The 19,470-nt window shown below is 37.0% G+C and overlaps 5 non-coding genes across 5 annotated transcripts; 4 read left to right on the plus strand and 1 right to left on the minus strand.

Annotated features, from left to right (window-relative positions):
- Positions 1–11,429: 11,429 nt before the first annotated feature.
- TRNAV-AAC (transfer RNA valine (anticodon AAC)) lies at positions 11,430–11,502 on the plus strand. The gene has a single exon. It is a non-coding gene; the product is annotated as a tRNA-Val (tRNA).
- A 1,982-nt stretch (positions 11,503–13,484) lies between these two features.
- Positions 13,485–13,557, plus strand: TRNAV-AAC (transfer RNA valine (anticodon AAC)). Its single transcript has one exon. It is a non-coding gene; the product is annotated as a tRNA-Val (tRNA).
- A 768-nt stretch (positions 13,558–14,325) lies between these two features.
- TRNAV-AAC (transfer RNA valine (anticodon AAC)) lies at positions 14,326–14,398 on the plus strand. Its single transcript has one exon. It is a non-coding gene; the product is annotated as a tRNA-Val (tRNA).
- Positions 14,399–16,118: 1,720 nt separating this feature from the next.
- TRNAV-AAC (transfer RNA valine (anticodon AAC)) lies at positions 16,119–16,191 on the plus strand. The gene has a single exon. It is a non-coding gene; the product is annotated as a tRNA-Val (tRNA).
- A 284-nt stretch (positions 16,192–16,475) lies between these two features.
- On the minus strand, positions 16,476–16,548 carry TRNAV-AAC (transfer RNA valine (anticodon AAC)). Its single transcript has one exon. It is a non-coding gene; the product is annotated as a tRNA-Val (tRNA).
- Between the last annotated feature and the right edge of the window lie 2,922 nt (positions 16,549–19,470).

The following is a 19,470-nucleotide window of genomic DNA, read 5'->3' on the forward strand; positions in this document are numbered from 1 at the left end:
GTTGGGAGGCCGGAGGGAAAAAGACCCTTCAGGAGGCCGAAATAACATTAAAATGGATTTGAGCGAGGTGGGATGTGATGGTAGGGACTGGATTAATCTTGCTCAGAATAGGAACCGATAGCGGCAATGAACCTCCGGATTCTCTAAAAGCCAATTGTAAGTAAGTAAGTATATGAGGTTCTGTCTGTTATGTACATCTATTATCAGGCAGTTCATCTCACTTGACGATATGTATCAGAGGAAGAACAATAATTGTTTGTATACATCTGAAGTCTGATTAGTGTAAACTGTAATATGTAGCTAGTCGGCGATGTATGCAATGAAGGGGAAAAGGAACTGGCCACTCTACCCCATTATCTCCAGCCCTAGTTGCCTCATTAGTGGTCCCTTTTATATATAGGCCTATATACACACATACATACATAAGTGTTCTGCCAAAGGCAGTTCTTTCACTGCAAACCCAGCATATTATATACTCTATCTTTGGTGATAAAAAGTTTAGCCCATTCTATACTATGAACTTTAAATGCACTATGTCGAATAAAATTTAGTATCGCTCTGATAAAAAGTGTCATTTTTGAAATGGTGTCAGATTTGTGCTTGCCTATGGAATTACTGTATTTGAGATGACGCAGACTCTAGGAACAGCTATCCAGCGAACTGCTGGGAATCGCGATGAATTGCAAGAAGGCTTTCTGGATATTACTCCGTCTTCTTGGAACCGCAGTAGCTTATGTACAACCCTGAAGAAAGTTTCCCGCCAACAGCGGCTCGTTCAGGGTCACACTAGTCGTGCGAGGTCGTCACCAATATGGCGGTATACTTCGAGTGAGGTCGGAGATCTTCTTTTGTCATCGTCGACCACGGCCACCTGCTAGGTGGGACCGCGAACAGTCTTCTTTATTTGCATTTCAGCGCCTACTATTAGTCATTTATGTAGCTTGGTTCTATTTTGTTGACTGACCAACATTCTCGAAACACATTGTCTTAATTTTTAGTACGAAAAAGTAATTGTAGCTGGGAAGGTCGATTTTATCCAGTGGAATTTCATATTATAATCTTTACTGTAAAAGCCTTCGATCGTGTATAGCTGTATACAGACAGAAATGATAGAATATCTTGGATGCTGAAGTCATACCGTATTGTTTAAATGCGTTTATCAGAAACAAAGGGTTTTTCAGTATGTACGCATGTAGGAGGTAACTTTAATTGTTCATGTTTTCTTTATTTTCTACACAATCTTAAATATTCTAACACTCGCATATTACACAAGTAATAGGATATTTTGCATCGCCATATTGTCATAACTTCATAGTAGTTACATAGTCTATACTTGTTTTTTTTTTTTTTTTTTTTTTTAAGATGGGACATGACAGGAGCTTTGCTATAGGAAAAACAACTGATTGTCACATAACGTGGTAGGCCTGTTGCTATGGTAACAAGGGTCGAGTTGCCAAACTTACAGTTTCCACATTGCGAGTGCTTAATAGCTCTCTTGCCAACATTTATTGTGCACACAATGTTAGCATTGGCACGTTTCATCTTTGATTCTCTGTCGAATTTTGTATTGTTTTCTTACCTTCGCGTCAATTGTCAATAAATGTTTTAACGTCAGCCATCTTAACGTCACTTTCTAGCTTCCATCAGCTGGCAGCGTGGTAGTCCATATTGGCAACATAGCACTGTAGCTCGGCCGCTTAACTGTCATGTCCCATCTTTCAAAAAAACAAGTATAGTATATACACAGTCACGAAGCTTGAGTTGTTGAGGGTACTAGGAACAATAGACTGTGCCGGTACTATTTCGCATTGTCTGTGGTGAGGCGTTAGTAGCGATCCTGGTGGTTAGCAACTATCTATGGATGCATATTCCCTATGTATTGAACTTCGTGACTGTGATAGTTATATGGATCCACCATTTTGTTCTTTGTTCAGTGAGGATCATAATAATTTATTGCTGAGTGGGTGAAAATATTTCAAGATCTATAGCACGGTTCGTAAGAGGCTATAGTTTTAATTCCTTCTCACTTCAGTCGCTCAATAGAAAAAAACTTCAGTCGCTCAACTATTATGTCCCTCATTTAGAAAAACTCGAGTCGCTCATTGTACAGAGCTATTATCATAGGTTCCAACCGGCCAGCGCGCCCTGCGTGGTTTTCGCCGAGCGCATAACCATTTTTCCGATGCTTCTCCAATATATAACAACAAATGTTCAATAATTTGGACTTGCCATGCTCACAGTCGTTGCTAGCAGTCGCGGACAGCCGATGAGGGGTGGTCCTCCAGCTTGGGGGTTGGGCGAAGGGCTAACAACCCATCACCGTAAAAAAACAGCTTGTTACGAAACTTTCAAATAAGCCTAGGATATTATCTATCCTCACAATAAGTCAAACGTATCTAGATTCTACATACTTTCTGTTTCTTAATGTAATTTTCATCCAAAAGTAAAGCTTATTAGGCTATGTTTCTCCTAATTAGGCCTACAGACTTTTGAATATTGAAATTGCACTTTATAAAAGAAATAGATGTATTCTGTCAAAGTGAAAATGAGCTTAGAAGTAAATAATATCACAAGTTATTGGAAGGATTTAACAAATCAAAATGAGTCAATAATAAAATATAGATAAAATATATTTCGGCTCTGATGTTTCAACTTTCGTTCGTTTATAAATGTTTGTAGATTTTTTTTCGTACCCATGTATTACCGTGTCTAATGCCAAATTGTAGAAATTAATTATGAATACTTGTTTTACACGTGAATGTTGTAACTGTATACAGCCCATGTATGTACAGATTCAAAAACAAATAAATAAATTCAAGAATAAATAAATAAATAAATGAAAACAAATAAATAAATAAATAAATTAATTAATTAATTAATTAATGAAGGCGGAAATTACAATAACAGAATAAATCACAGTAAAAACAAAATTATATACACTGACTACTTGCTTCTTGTTTTGTTCCGATATGTTGACTGCCTTATTCACTGGAATGGAATGGAATTTACGGAGGGGGCACTATGGCCCGGCACTGCAACTTGTTAAAGTCTATTGCGCTAACTCTCTAGTGGCGCATTTTCAAACCCACACCGGCTGACCACACTAAGGTTCTCTGTGTACCCAGATTTCGAGCAGGCAACCCCACTCGTCCCTAGTCCAGCCCCCTCCGTGCGTCGCCAGCCAGTGATCGGAGAATGCTACGGAATGATAACGAAATGGAGAAATGGCGACGGAATGATGAGGATGCCTAATATGGGGAAAAACGGGAGAACCTCGAGAAAAACCCCAACTGCGACCTTGTCCGCTACAAGTGCCACTATGGATTTTTCAATGAAAATCCCAGACCTTATTCACTGAACAGCAGACCTGAACTGAGTGTCTGAAGTTCAATGCCACTGATCTATACCCCATACGCAACTACACTGTGGCGGGTTGCTTGGAGACTCTAGGTAACCAAACGCAGGACTCTAGTAATAAGGTAGTGTCATAATGTCTAAGATTGCGTAGAAAATTGAGCAATTAAAGTTGCCTCTTATCTTTGAAAATCTATATACGTAGGCCTACGAGTGAGAAGGTATCAACGCAAAGAACAAGCCGAGAAAAATATTCCTTTGTCATTTCTTCAAAAAACGCTTCATTTCTATAACAACGTACAAAATTAACTGATTAAATTTTCGTCACACTGTAAATACGTTTTTTAATCAGTTACTTTTGTACGTTACTAATTTTTTTCGTTTTTTTTTCTTCGCGTTGATATCTTACCACTCATACGTCTCAATACCCAATAGTTTTATATGAATGGGATTCAAACTTCAGGCACAAATTATTTTTTTTTCGACTAAACAGTTATTCAAATACCAAAATAAAATTACTTTTTGATTACTTAAAACCTGAAGATTGTTCTTAAAATTAATGCAGTTTTACCCCTTTCGCATTGTATATAACAACATACCAATACATAAGACATCATCGTATTCATCATCATACATAATCTCGCTCTCGCGCTTGTGGAATACCCTACCCAATGACATCAGAGACTGTCGGAATTTAGTAGCATTCAAAAGCAAGCTTATTAAGCATTTTCTTACTGCGCAGAGTAGGTCTAATTTTTACTTAATCAATAAAAGAAATGCTTCTCTCTTCTTAACTTTTACAATAAACTGTCAAGCTTTTATTAATCAGTTAATTTTTTACTACTTTGATTTTTATTGTATTTGTAAATTTAATATTAATTGTAATTATAATTGTAGTTGTATTCTTAATATTGTAGTTGTAATACCCTGGTAGAGGGGAAGAGAAGGCCTGATGGCCTTATCTCTGCCAGGTTAAATAAATAAATAAATAAATAAATAAATAAATAAATAAATAAATAAATAAATAAATAAATTATATATATATAATTAAAGTTCAAAAATGCGTATTAAAACAACCAAAGAAGAAATAGAGTCAAACAGGGCTGTAATTTGTCTCCTGTATTGTTTAATTTATACAATGGCGATGCTGTATGTATTTAGAAATGACAGCTGACATTTAAAAATATTCCTGATGCTTTTAATAAGAAACATTGTATTATACGTTATTTGGCAACGACCAAGCCCTTATTTCAGAAAAGGAAGATACCCACCAAAAAGGCCTCCACAAGCTTAATTAAAAAATACAAAAAATTACAATTTTGAAATTTATATTGCAAAAGCCGAACTAATGGCTTTCTAAGGAAAATGCCCAGTTATGTCAAAAATAATATTGAACAGTCAGCCAATTGAATAAGTTAATAATACACTTAATTGTTTGGGCTGCCCGGGCGACCTATTTTAGACTCAGTAATTTGAAGAATGATGGAGCACGTACGTGTAGTATATCGCTATTACAGTTCCAGCTTGTATAAGGTTATGCATGCCGGCCATTTCCGTCCCGTCTCCGGAAATAAGTGCCAGAATTCAACATACTGTAGCTGCCGTCTCAAGGTCGTGTCTGGCTCGTATTTCATTTTTATGCCTCTCTCCGCGAGACAAGACGTGAATAAAATTACTATGTACACTTCTACATATCTACAACGAAGTATACTGCGGGGGCATCATCATCATCCACGGAACGTGTTCAACGTCACTGCCCTGTTTTTGTAAAATTAAGAGGATCTGTTCTGGGAATTTTTTGGTCTGATATCACCATCATCAGTAGCACTCCGATTTTTGGCATCCTCAAGTTTATTCAGATAGATTCAGTCTCTGTGAGGCAATAGATGAATTTCAGTTCTCATTGAAACTCATTTCACTACTCAGTGGCAATTTTATTCATTCATTCATTCATTCATTCATAGTGTTTTGCCCAAAGGCAGGTCCTTTACTGCAAACCCAGCATTCTCCAGTCTTTCCTATTTTCTGCCTTCCTCTTAGTCTCCGCATTTATCTTCATATCTTCTATCGTCTGATTTCTTCTGCCCCGAACCTTTCTCCCGTCCACCATTCCTTCCAGTACATCCTTCAGTAGGTACTTTCTTCTCAGCCACTGTTTCTAATCCATACAATGCCACACTCCACACAAAGCACTTCACTAGTCTTTTCCTTAGGTTTTTTTTTCCAGAGGTCCGCAGAAGATGCTCCTTTTTCTATTAAAAGCTTCCTTTGCTATTGCTATCCTCCTTTTGACTTCCTGGCAGCAGCTCATGATACTGATTACAGTACACCCCAAGTATTTGAAGCTGTCCACTTGCTCTATTGCCTCATTTAGAATTCACAAGTTTACCTTCTTTATTTTTCTTCTGACAACCGTGGTCTTCTTGTTTGCATTTATCTTCATCCCATACTACTCATAACTGTCATAACTAGAAAATTAATTCCATATGTAGGTGAAATTATTGAGGATCATCAGTGTGGTTTTAGGCGTAATAGATCGACTATTGATCTGATTTTTTGTATTCGACAGATATTGGAGAAAAAATGGGAGTATAAGGGTATAGTACATCAGTTGTTCATAGATTTCAAAACGGCATATGACTCGGTTAAGAAAGAAATTTTATATAATATTCTTATTGAATGTTGTATTCCCAAGAAACTAGTTCCATTAATTAAAATGTGTCCAGGATAACAGAGGGGGTTTGTAATTGAACGGGTTACATCAGCTGCTTGTCTATGCGGATGACGTGAATATGTTAGGAGAAAATCCACAAACTATTAGGGAAAAAAAGGAAATTTTACTTGAAGCAAGTAAAGAGATAGGTTTGGAAGTAAATCCCGAAAACAGAAAGGATATGATTATATTGTACAAAATGGAAATATACAGATTGGAAATTTATCCTTTGAAGAGGTGGAAAAATTCAAATATTTTGGAGCAACAGTAAAAAATATAAATGACACTCGAGAGAAAATTAAACGCAGAATAAGTATGGGAAATGCCTCTTATTATTCGGTTGAGAAGCTTTTGTCATCTTGTCTGCTGTGAAAAAATCTGAAAGTTAGAATTTATAAAACAGTTATATTACCGGTTGTTCATTATGGTTGTGAAACTTGGACTCTCACTTTGAGAGAGGAACATAGGTTAAGGGTGTTTGAGAATAAGATGCTTAGGAAAATATCTGGGGCTAAGAGGGTTGAAGTTACAGGAGAATGGAGAAAGTTACACAACACAGAACTGCACGGATTGTTTTCTTCACCTGACATAATTAAGGACGATTAAATCCAGACGTTTGAGATGGGCAGGGCATGTAGCACGTATGGGCGAATCCAGAAATGCATATAGAGTGTTAGTTGGGAGGCCGGAGGGAAAAGGACCTCTGGGGAGACCGAGAAGTAAATGGGAGGATAATATTAAAATGGATTTGAGGGAGGTAGGATATGATAGTAGAGACTGGATTAATCTTGCTCAGGATAGGGAACCGATGGTGGGCTTATGTGAGGGCGGCAATGAACCTCCAGGTTCCTTAAAAGCCGTAAGTAAGTTAGTAAGCACATCCTTCAATATCGTCGCCTCTTCTGGTAGTAACAACGCCACATGATCAGCAAATCTTGGATTCAAAATATGTTGTCAAATCCTATACTATGAAGAAAGAAAGCAATGGCAATTCCAGAACATTGGTCGATAACGGAGAAAAGGGATCTAGAGTATACAAACTTTTATTGTGCTGTATTATTTCCAAAGATTATAGATGTAATACTAACTCATAATAATCCAAATTAAAACGAATCAGATAACCGTCTTATGTTCTGTAGCTACTCGGTTGCGGTGTCGATCCTCATAAAATAATTGAATATGCAACTCAAAATCGCGGTGGTTCAAGGGTTAAATATAGATTGATTCATTTTTTACTGCTTCGTAAAGAGCTTTATCATGTTGTAAATATGCCCATTAGATAAATTTTATTAGTAGTAGATTATTAATTCATAAAAATCAGTCTGATTTTATACGCCCCTAAGTAAGTTTCCCCAAGTCGAGACTTAGCTAATCGTTTTCTAAAGGTCTAAAACGCAGATTTACCCTATTTCATTAAAATTTTGGGCTCGTTTTCAACATAAAATTTACAAATATATAAGAACGGCTTCTTTAATAGTATTTCATTAACTTCCGTCATAAAGCAATCTCAGATATTTAACAGGCAGCTTGTTCCCAAACTATATGCTAAACATAAGACAAAGACTCAGCTTACAAAAATATAGATAGAATAAAGACAACGGACGCACATGGAGAGCCGTGGGAGAAAGATAAATCTTCAATTTCCTGTCGGGAATCGTTTCCGGGACCGCTTAATTTGTAACCACTCGACCACGCAGGAGGCATATTATCTGAGTAACAAAAGTTCATAACAAGGAAACACTTTTCTCACTATCTGTGTATTGCCGGTGTTATCTTGTCCTCACTGAACCTGGCCTCTTTGAATACGTTAGATTGCCATAGTTTTTTGGTTTTACACTATATATTTTTCATGAGATAGACCTACTGTGATGTTCTAACTAGTAAATACTTTCTATTTCGTTATATAATAAAGGGTGCGTCAGAAAGAACGGATGGATTTCAAACTATCGATACGCAACGAGGAGAGAGACATAGTGAGGGGGACCACGACTGTTGGGTCAGCCATAGAATGCAGTTTCAGTTGAGAATATGGTGTTGGTCTGGTGTACAACGTGCTTTCATCGTAGAGACATTTTTGAAAAATGAAGAGCCTGTGATCGCCACTCAGGACTCATTTCGACATCGGACGTCACGCTAGGATTCCAACTCGGAATACAATTTTGCGGTGGGTGGCTTCATTTCGTATCACAGGTTCAACATTAAAGAAGAAATCACCTGGACGAAATTCTATCGCACTGAAATTGTCCGAGGCTACGGTAAGATCTCGCGCCCTGCGACTTCTTTCTTTGGGATCATTTGAAGGCGTAAGTTTGTAAACATCGATCACATACACTGGACGAACTGAAGACAGCGATTCGTGAAGAAATCGTGGCAATTGCACCAGCTATGACTGTGAAAGTGATGGCGAACATCAGAAAACGCCTCGATGCCTGTATTGAAAGCCAAGGACATCATATGGATAATGTTGTTTTCCATAAATAAACTGCATGTATTGGTGAATATGTTGATAACAATACATTTTTGATTTGATGAATCTTTACAATTTTCTTGCCATGTGAAATCCATCCGTTCTTTCTGACGCACCCTGTATAATATAATATAATGTAATATAATATAATATAATATAATGATGATGATGATGATGATGATACTAATAGCTTCCACTTAACTTCTTATAATGAGAAAAAATAGATGCCCTGACTTTTAATTACTCTTGTAATAGACGTACAAATAGTTATTATTAACAAACCCGATATCTTTGAGATTCTCAGTGCTAACCAAACCTGTCTTTAGTTCTATTCACTTTTCTATTCCCTACGTCTTTGGAAGTAGCCATGAAGGTGTGCTGCATGTGTGTTCTCTCGGGGAATTAGAAAGATATACTTTTATGAGTAGGTATCTCAAATGGCATCTGTATATCAGGAGAGACATTTCATTTTGAGGCAGGAAACGGAAGTTGATAAGAGAATCATGTCAAATCACGTGACTTTTCACCTGTGAGAATCTTTATCCTCCATCTATTCATTACTTCATTCTGCGATAAGGTGCTTGTGTGCGTTTGCATGTAAATAGCTGTGATGTAGGGGAGAGTCGGGTAATATCGGACGTCGGGTAATATCGGACAGTGAGTTTCTTTCATCTACCACACGATGATAGTACCTGATTGACATGGTTACGTTTCTGTGATGTCGCATAGAGAAACGTAACCATGTCATTCAGGTACTACCACATGGTGGTAGATGAAAGACACGCACTGTCCGATATTACCCGACGTCCGATACTACCCGACTCTCCCCTCTACCGGATGACCCACGTGCTCTTTACGCATACGATGTTATGCAGTCCCGTACTGATCTCGTAGTGTATCTCTGCATCTGTGCAACTTCACAGTTTGCGGTGAGGGCGAAGAAAGATAGCAGAAGGTTGCACTAATTTGTGAGAGAAAGTATGACTAAACTCTCACTTACACTCAAGCAAGCAGTGATGAGAACATTGGAATGAAGGCAACTAGATAGCTTTTGTTTTGTTTTTTCAGTACTCTGACTCTCACGACCAAGTTAAACTACTTAAAATCCAACCGTCAGTCACCAGATATAATTAAACATCTGTACATAATTATTGTCGATTTCGTAAACAGTACCCATAATTAGAGCTGAAATGCAAAAGATCACAGTGTGTCTGAGATATAACATAAGCTCAGTTGGTTATAGAGTGCTGTCAATAACGATAAATTTGTGGGTTTGATTCTCATACCATGCATATTGTTTTAGTGTGTGAACCACGGAATATTCCATGAACTTCATCATTAATGTTCTCCATTCTATACTATTCCGAAAACAGAATCTTCTATAAACTCCAGCGTTGGTTGGAATAAGATTGTAACTTCAAAGAGTAGTGTTCAGCAACAAAAGGTATTGTGGACATGTGGGGTATTTTAAAAGATAGAGTGCAAGAATAGAGAGCGCGGAATGTATATCACTGCAAGAACAAATCACTACCGCTTTCATTTCCATTGGGAAAGAAAACTTTACTAAGACTTGTTAGGGAGGAGCTGAGGGCGGTATTGTAAATATAAAAGGTCAGTAGTTTTGGACATGTATTATAAAATGGTTGTACTTTCAACACTAACAGTTGAGTTACTTACAAATAAATAAACTTAATGAGTTATTATCATTTTTAACACAACCTAACTTGTTACATGCGCTTTTCATTAGAATTCTTAGACAAGTGTCTAAGATGAACAGATGCTTTATGGTCATTGGTCACCCAATGAAACAGTAGCCCGTTTTTAGTACGGAAGGCATAAGTGACTCACCTTACAGAGACAGAAAGTCTAAGGGAATGTGTAGACCACTTTTCTTAACTCATTTTCGATTCACGGTAAAGTATTAATTTATATTTCATTTCTAGGCCTACTGTACAGTATTTTTGATGTAGGTATAGGCCTAATACGCTTTTTCGAAAATACTCGTCTTCATTTACTGATTTATGATACAAGACATACTTAGGTCTAAGTAACAACCATGGCTCACTAAAGGATAGTGAAAGTTCCATACCTAACCCTGCATTGAAATATTCAAGGAATAAGTGCTGCAATCTCGAGGCTGTTGGCCACTCAATGAACTACTTTAATGCATAAAACTGAAAGGAGTGGGAGAAGTGAGTCACTCTGTATAGGGGAATAACTAAACGAGTTTCACAGACTTCCAGGGTCTGTAGAGGAGACGAAGACTGGTCTACAGTCAGCCCTTGCTATTTGCAGGAGTTGCATTACCACAAAATCCTATGAATACCTAACCATTAACTCTATCGGAAAACTGGCATTAAATTAAATAAAATATTTACTGAGATTTTCGCAGTCTTCGATGTGGATTATTAAACCGTGTTTTAGGTATAAAAAATCCAACGTTTCAGAGCTACGTATCGGCTCCATCATTGGGGAAGGAAACAATAATGCGAACAATCTGCTGGATCCGTTACTAAACGCAGTTTTTTTTAAATGTAGGTCTATTTAATAATTACAGTATTAGGACATCACTACATTAAGCATTGAAGCTCATGTTGGGCTCAGTTCAGTTTAGTTATAGGTCCATAAAGTAGTTGATCTTGCTTTTTCTTTCTTCTTATCCTTTTACTTCTTCTTCGATTGCCTTTTATTTTTTATTTATCAGTTATTTTGGTTACTCTGATTTAGTTTTCCATTGTCCTCTTCTTCTTCCTCTTCTGCTTTTGTCTGTCCGCTTTCCATTATTCTTTTTGATTCTTACTTTCATTTCTTAATCTGCCTCTCTTGTTGGGTTCACTTGCGTTATTCACGATAACTAGATCAAAACTCATAACTTTCACAACCTGTACCAGTCAAGTTTCCGTGGTGTAGTGGTTATCACGTCCGCCTAACACGCGGAAGGTCCCCGGTTCAATCCCGGGCGGAAACACTTTTCCTTTCCGTTTTGTTGGATGCTCTCTTGCTGTGCAACAGTTTAAAATAGGATTCATAGTTTTAGGAACTATTCTTATCACTGTGAACTGAGGGATTAACTCCTTTAATGAAGCACCTTAGCAACGAATCATTAAGTTATGTATTGATGAGGCATATCCTAGCTTACATTATCTGTAAAAGCATTAAAGAGAAAGAATACGTAACCATTAACCCTATCGGAAAATGAGCATTACATTAAATGAAGTATGAACTCAGATTTTCCCAGTCTTCGATGTGGATTATTAAACCGTGTTTTAGAAAATCCAACGTTTCAGAGCTACGTATCGGCTCCATCATTGGTGAAGGGAACAGTAGTGGGAACCAATTTGCTGGATTCGTTACCAAACGCAGGTTTTTTATGTAGGCCTATTTAATAATTATAACCTATTAGGACGCGCATTTCAATTTAGTTATAGGCCTACAAAGTAGCCTACTTGATCTTGTTTTTTCCTTCTTCGGTAATTTCCTAGAAGACGGGCAAAATCCAACATGGCTGACGAAAACTACCAAAAACGTTCTGCCAACTATGAAGTCAAATGTCACCAAACATCGCAAAATCAAAGATGAAAAATCAAATATATATATTCATATTTTTAAAGAACAAGCCCTCCAAAAAAAATTAAAATATATTTAATTTTTCGCCTTTGATTTTTTTGGCGTTTGGTGGCATTCGAACTTCATAGTTGGTAGTAGTTTTCTAGCAATTTTCGTCCGCACTTTACCCCCAAAAATCACTAAAACACAAAACAAAACATAATAATTTATCATCTTATCAAATAAAATTCAATTCTCATCGACGTCTTCATCGACAACCACTTCACTTCCAGTACAAATGACACAGGCTTTAAGGCAATCTAAACTTAAACCATACAGGGAGCAAAGAACTAAACCAACACTTTGTCGTACAGTCAACTGTGCATAAATAAACCACGTGTTTACACTAAATGAAATTCTCTTCGAACACTTATTACACCTTAACATCTACAGAAAATTCAGTAAATAATTCCTTTAAACCACAGAAAAACAGTTTTCTTCTCAACATTGAACACAATCCTTCTTCACCAGCGAAAGAACTAAACCAAAATCGACACAAAATTTAATAGATAAATTTCAGAACACAGTTTCCTTCCTTTCCCTCTTACTTCAAAATTCCAACCTTGTGCACACAAAATAAATTATTGGCACTGAAAAGTGGCTTTTCGTAAGCATGGTGATGCGCATTCGACAAATGCAGACAAATCTACAATGTAACACCACTCACGTCAAACAACCAAGAACAACAGGACAACGTCATTATCCACGAAAAATTAATGAAAATTCTAGAATAAACGATAACTATAACCAATCAAATCGAAAGAAAATCACAAAAATCATGAAATGAGAAACTTTCAACTTTAGTCATCAGACACAACATAACACCACTCACGTCAAACAACCAAGAACAACTGATAACGTCATCATCCATTCAAAATTAACGAAAATTCTAGAACAAATGACAACTATAACCAATAAAATTAAAAGAAAATCACGGCGACACCTAGTACAAAAACCTAGAACTAACATGTAAAAGTCACTAAAAGATCACTAACATTTAACTCTGAAATAAAGAAGTTGGTAATACTTACTATATTCAACCAAGTGCCCGTCTTCTATGAAATTATCCCTTATTCTTATCCTTTTTCTTCTTCTTCGATTGCCTTTTATTTTTTATTTATCTATTTTTTTGTTTGTTCTGCTTTAGTTTTCTTTTTCCACTTCTTCCTCTTCTGCTTTTGTCTGTCCGCTTTTCATTATTCTTTTTTATCTTTTCCATTCTCACTTTCATTTCTTCTTCAGCCTCTCTTGTTTTTGCGATTTCTCCTCCTCTCTTTGGGTTCACGTGCGTTATTCACGATAACTAGATCAAAACTCATAACTTTCACAACCTGTACCAGTCAAGTTTCCGTGGTGTACTGGTTATCACGTCCGCCTAACACGCGGAAGATCCCCGGTTCGATCCCGGGCGGAAACACTTTTCCTTTCCGTTTTGTTGGATGCTCTCTTGCTGTGCAACAGTTTAAAATAGGATTCATAGTTTTAGGAACTATTCTTATCACTGTGAACTGAGGGATTAACTCCTTTAATGAAGCACCTTAGCCACGAATCATTAAGTTATGTATTGATGAGGCATATCCTAGCGTACATTATCTGTAAAAGCATTAAAGAGAAAGAATACGTAACCATTAACCCTATCGGAAAATGAGCATTACATTAAATGAAGTATGGACTGAGATTTTCCCAGTCTTCGATGTGGATTATTAAACCGTGTTTTAGAAAATCCAACGTTTCAGAGCTACGTATCGGCTCCATCATTGGTGAAGGTAACAGTAGTGGGAACCAATTTGCTGGATTCGTTACCAAACGCAGGTTTTTATGTAGGCCTATTTAATAATTATAACCTATTAGGACGCGCATTTCAATTTAGTTATAGGCCTACAAAGTAGCCTACTTGATCTTGTTTTTTCCTTCTTCTTATCCTTTTTCTTCTTCTTCGATTGCCTTTTATTTTTTATTTATCTATTTTTTTGTTTGTTCTGCTTTAGTTTTCTTTTTCCACTTCTTCCTCTTCTGCTTTTGTCTGTCCGCTTTTCATTATTCTTTTTTATCTTTTCCATTCTCACTTTCATTTCTTCTTCAGCCTCTCTTGTTTTTGCGATTTCTCCTCCTCTCTTTGGGTTCACGTGCGTTATTCACGATAACTAGATCAAAACTCATAACTTTCACAGCCTGTACCAGTCAAGTTTCCGTGGTGTAGTGGTTATCACGTCCGCCTAACACGCGGAAGGTCCCCGGTTCGATCCCGGGCGGAAACACTTTTCCTTTCCATTTTGTTGGATGCTTTCTTGCTCTGCAACAGTTTAAAATATAGATTCATAGTTTTAAGAACTATTCTTATTACTGTAAACCGAGCATCTTACCAACGAATCATTATTATGATTAGGCCTATCCTAGCTTACATTTTCTGTAAAAGCATTAAAGAGAAAGAATACGTAACTATTAACCTTATCGGAAAATGAGCATTAAATTAAATCAAGAATGAACTGAGATTTTCTCAGTCTTCGGTGTAGATTATTAAGCCGTGTTTTAGGTATAGAAAATCCAACGTTTCAGAGCTATGTATCGGCTCCATCATTGGTGAAGGGAACAGTAGTGGGAACCAATTTGCTGGATTCGTTACCAAACGCAGGTTTTTTTATGTAGGCCTACTTAATAATTATAGCTAGAGCCCGGATATTCAGGCATTTATTTTGGTTAAAATAGGCAAGCATATAGGCACTAAAAATAGTAAAAATAGGCAGTGAAATAGGCATTTATTATTCATGGAAACATACACAAAATAGACAAATACTTAATAAACTATCCCATACGGTACTCACTTTCCCTGGTTACATGACACAACAAGATGCTTTTTTAAGTTGTCAACTGTCATAGTGAGCCGCCTGTCGGAGAGAACGTTTTTCATGGTGGAAAAAGATCTTTCTACTTCTACTGAAGTGATTGAAGCAAACTTAAAACAACTTATTTCAGAAGGACTGTCTCTACTTTCTTTCAGAGATCAGGAAAAACCGACTGTGTATTGTCTCAAAAAGAGGGGTGTGAGAAGGGATTGGAGACTTCAAAGTACGCGAGACTTGTGCGTGCAAGCGACAACAGTAACAGGACCTGGAGACTTGCTTTCAATACTGCCCTCATTCCTTTTCTTTCGTTGGTAAACCCCGAAGTGACCTGAGCACTGAGGGTTATACTGTTCAAACATCTTTGTTAAGTGACGTAAAAGATGGAATCGATATGGGATAAAAGTTTACGACTTCTTGGAAACATATATATGGCTGGAGAATAAGATTCTCAGCAAATATTTGTGTGAGATGAATGTATATTTTTGATTTGTACAACCGTTCTTTTTTTGTTTTATATATATATAATTTATGTGCGGTTTATTTTAAATGCATTAAAATATAGAAAATGTACAATAACGACGTAAAAAGGCAAAAAAAAAAAAGGCATTTAACCTTAAAATAGGCAACGGGAGCTGAAAGGCAAAATAAAAATTGGGCCTATCGTCTCCAAATGTGTGGAAACGTGTTTCTCTCTAATAGGTCTTTCATACATACACTCAGTTTAAAAAAGGCATTTTGCCTAACATCCGGGCTCTAATTATAAGCCTATTAGGACGCGCATTTCAATTTAGTTATAGGCCTACAAAGTACTTGATCTTGCTTTTTCCTTCTTCTTCTTCTTCTTCTTCTCCTCCTCCTCCTCCTCCTCCTTCTTCTTCTTCTTCTTCTTCTTCTTCTTCTTCGACTGTCTTTTATTTTCATTTATCTTTTTTTTTGTTCTGCTTTAGTTTTCTGTTTCCACTTCTTCCTCTTCTGCTTTTGTCTGTCCGCTTTCCATTATTCTTTTTTGTCCTCACTTTCATTTCTTCTTCTGTCTCTATTGTTTTTGCGATTTCTCCTACTCTCTTTAGGTTCACGTGCGTTATTCACGATAACTAGATCAAAACTCATAACTTTCACAAACATTACCAACCAAGTTTCTGTAGTGTAGTGGTTATCACGTCCGCCTAACACGCGGAAGGTCCCCGGTTCAATCCCGGGCGGAAACGCTTTTCCTTTGCGTTTTGTTGGATGCTGTATTGTTCTGTAACACTTAAAAATCGGATCCGTAGTTATAAAGATTATTCTTATTACTGTAAACTGAGGGATTAATTCCTTCAATAAAGCACATTAGCCACGAATCATTATGTATAATCATGTAGTTGAAATAGAGTGCGAAGCGCTTTTTATTTTTACACCATGTAACGCAGCAATGCTATGGAATGATTACTAGCTTACATTATCTGTAAAAGCATTAAAGAGAAAGCAAGCATCCATTAGAGAGAAAAAAACATGTTTCCGCCCGGGATCGAACCGAGGGCCTTCCGCGTGTTAGGCGGATGTGATAACCACTACACCACGGAAATTTGTTGAAGTTGTGTGAGACCATTGATGAAGTTGTCGTGAGGAATAACAAAAGAATCGAAAGAGAAGAGGAAAAAAAATCGCAAAAATAAAGGAAATAGTAGAATAAACGAAAGCAAAGAAAGCAAAAATCAAAAGGGTAAAAGTGAATAATGGAAAGCGAATAGATAAAAGCAGAAGAAGAAAAGAAAGAAGAAAGCTAAAGCACAAGACACAAGAAAGCAAAGTACCGCCAAACCGGGCTACTTGGACCCTTAAGGTGTTACTTGAACCCAGAAGAAAAAAATGTTTACTTACCATTGGAGTAACTTAGGTGAAAATATTTGTACAGATGAAAGTTTGCATAGAAAAAAACCACAACTTTCGACACCAAACTGTTATTTTACATCGACGAAAACATTTTTTTCTTCTGGGTTCAAGTAACACCTTAAGGGTCCAAGTAGCCCGCTTTGACGGTGATGGCAAAATAAAAAATAAGAGACAATCGAAGAAGAAAGAGAAATAAGGTCAAGTCTTGGAAAGCAGCCCTGGTACTTAACGGATCTTGTAGATTGATTCTCCTTTTTGTATAAATAAATTACTTATTATATTGCCTAGTGTACAAATATGTGTACTTACAGTTAGTGCAATGTTTTCTTAATAATTGTACAGTATTCACAGTTTTCCCCCCAATATTGACTCACTTTCTCATGATCTGATATAAATTGAACGTTAAAAATGAAAAATGTTCAGACGTATTTAGGCTAGCGATATGGGTTCATTGCACGACCACCAAATTTTGTTGTGACCGAAAAATTGCCGGGAAATTTTGCCTCACGAACCCTTTTCGGGACCGCTTAATGTGTTGTCAATTGTGACACAGCGGAAGGAACTTATCAGACTAACAAACGTTATTACTAGGAAATACATCGTTCACTATCTGTGTGTACTCATTGTTATCTTGTCCTCAATGAACCTGACCTGTTCGAATATACTAGTGACGTTGTTTATTATTTTCTGTTTAAACTTTGTTTCACACACTTTCATATCGTCGTTGTCCCTGCAATAACTCCTATGTGACATATTTATCGATTTTCAGATTTTTGCTCTATTAAATAACTTAAATAGTGATACAGCAAATAAAATCTCCTATATGTAATTATATTTCTTTCGAAAATGTAAGACTTCACACTCTCCTATGTACGGTTGCCATAGGACGAATAAATATGTTTTTTCTTCCTACTGAAAATTATATATTTTGCACATAGGAGTTATTGCAAGAACAGGATGCGGAGCTAGCCTCAACCGCGATATAATACGCCGCGGTATGTTGGTGTTCTGTCAATGCCTGCATTGTTGAGTGTTAGTATACTCAAATTCTTCCCTGGAAACATTAGGGTCTTATTCAAGAACGTCACTTAAACTTCACTTCGTCTTGACTTCAAGTCGGAAATTAGGTTAGTTCTATATATGCCTACAATATAGTGCGGTATCTATGATCAGAGACAATACTTATCTTTCTCTTGGAAAAGTCAAACTATTTTTATGTCAAATAATGTGTGTGCAAAAAATAAAAACTATAGGTCCATTATTTTTAAATTTTTAAATTTCATTCATTAAACACCTTCCACTGTTAAAAGCAATAACATGCTGCGAGCTTGTCTGGCTCATAGATTAACCTGTGAAACGTTTCATTTCTATTTCTTGAATGTTATCACTGCAATCAACTGAAAGTTAAGACGAAATTAAGGCCATTAATGGATGACACGGGCTACTTCCAATCTCTGAGAATCCATTAGTTTGAGAGCCAGGGGGACAGCGTGGTCATCTCTGCATTCCAGTCGTAGTTAATGCGCAGGCGTCGGATACAACACAACCGGAAATGGAACGTGAGTAATGCGTACGGCATGACAGGACATTCCGTGATCTGCCAGTACACGTACATTTAAATATTAACAATTTGAAATTCAAAATATAACCGGCCGTGATGTAAGACGCATATTTGATGTCTAGCGGAAGTCACGGTTGCAGGTTCGAATCCCGTTTATAGTGAGGATCACATAAGAACAGTTACTAAACAGCAAATATTGCCGTCTTGTCAGTGTTTCCAACTGTTACCAGATATCACACGATCCTACGTACTCAATGACTTACTGTTCTCCAACCAGGAGATCAACCGTGAAAGGAATGTGCTTACTATTGCGTCATCTATTGGAACGAAGTAGATAAATAATATTACCGTTATAACGTCAGTTTAAAAACCATGCGCTCTCCTGCACATGCTATTTCCTGTATGAAGAGATTAAAAGACCAGGAGATTAACAGTGATCTAATTTTGTAACTAGGGTAGTATCAATATGTCTGTATCAATGTTATAGTTTGTGCTGTGAGAGCTAGCCAATAGAGATAAGAGTACCCACGTGTGTGACTTTATGACATCTTATGACATCAACATTCATTCACAGCATTACCCTCCTTCGTCTCATCCGGCAGAGACTTTCTCGTGGTTTGAGCACAGTATTTACTTACCGTGTTTTACCTTTGTGTTGGAAAGTTATTCTAAATAATTCAATAATTAGTAACATATTTTCGTAGGCAAACTATACGAGAAAGGGATCAATATGTTAGGTATTTTGTCTGGCAATATGAAATTCATTGGTTTGACTTGACAATTGATTCACGAGACCTAACCTAAAAGTGTATTTTGTTTGACCACATGAAATTATTAGTACTAACTCCGAAAACTTACCTGACTATAGTCTTGAATTATAACCAGAACGCAACACATAAAATAACTATTATGTAGTCCACACCTGTGGAGTAACGGTCAGCGCGTTTGGTCGCGAAACCAGGTGGCCCGGGTTCGATTCCCGGTCGGAACAAGTTACCTGGTTGAGGTTTTTTCCGGGGTTTTCCCTGAACCCAATACGAGCAAATGCTGGGTA

The sequence above is a fragment of the Periplaneta americana genome, chromosome 2 (assembly GCF_040183065.1).
Source record: "Periplaneta americana isolate PAMFEO1 chromosome 2, P.americana_PAMFEO1_priV1, whole genome shotgun sequence".
Classification (NCBI taxonomy): Eukaryota; Metazoa; Arthropoda; class Insecta; order Blattodea; family Blattidae; genus Periplaneta; species Periplaneta americana.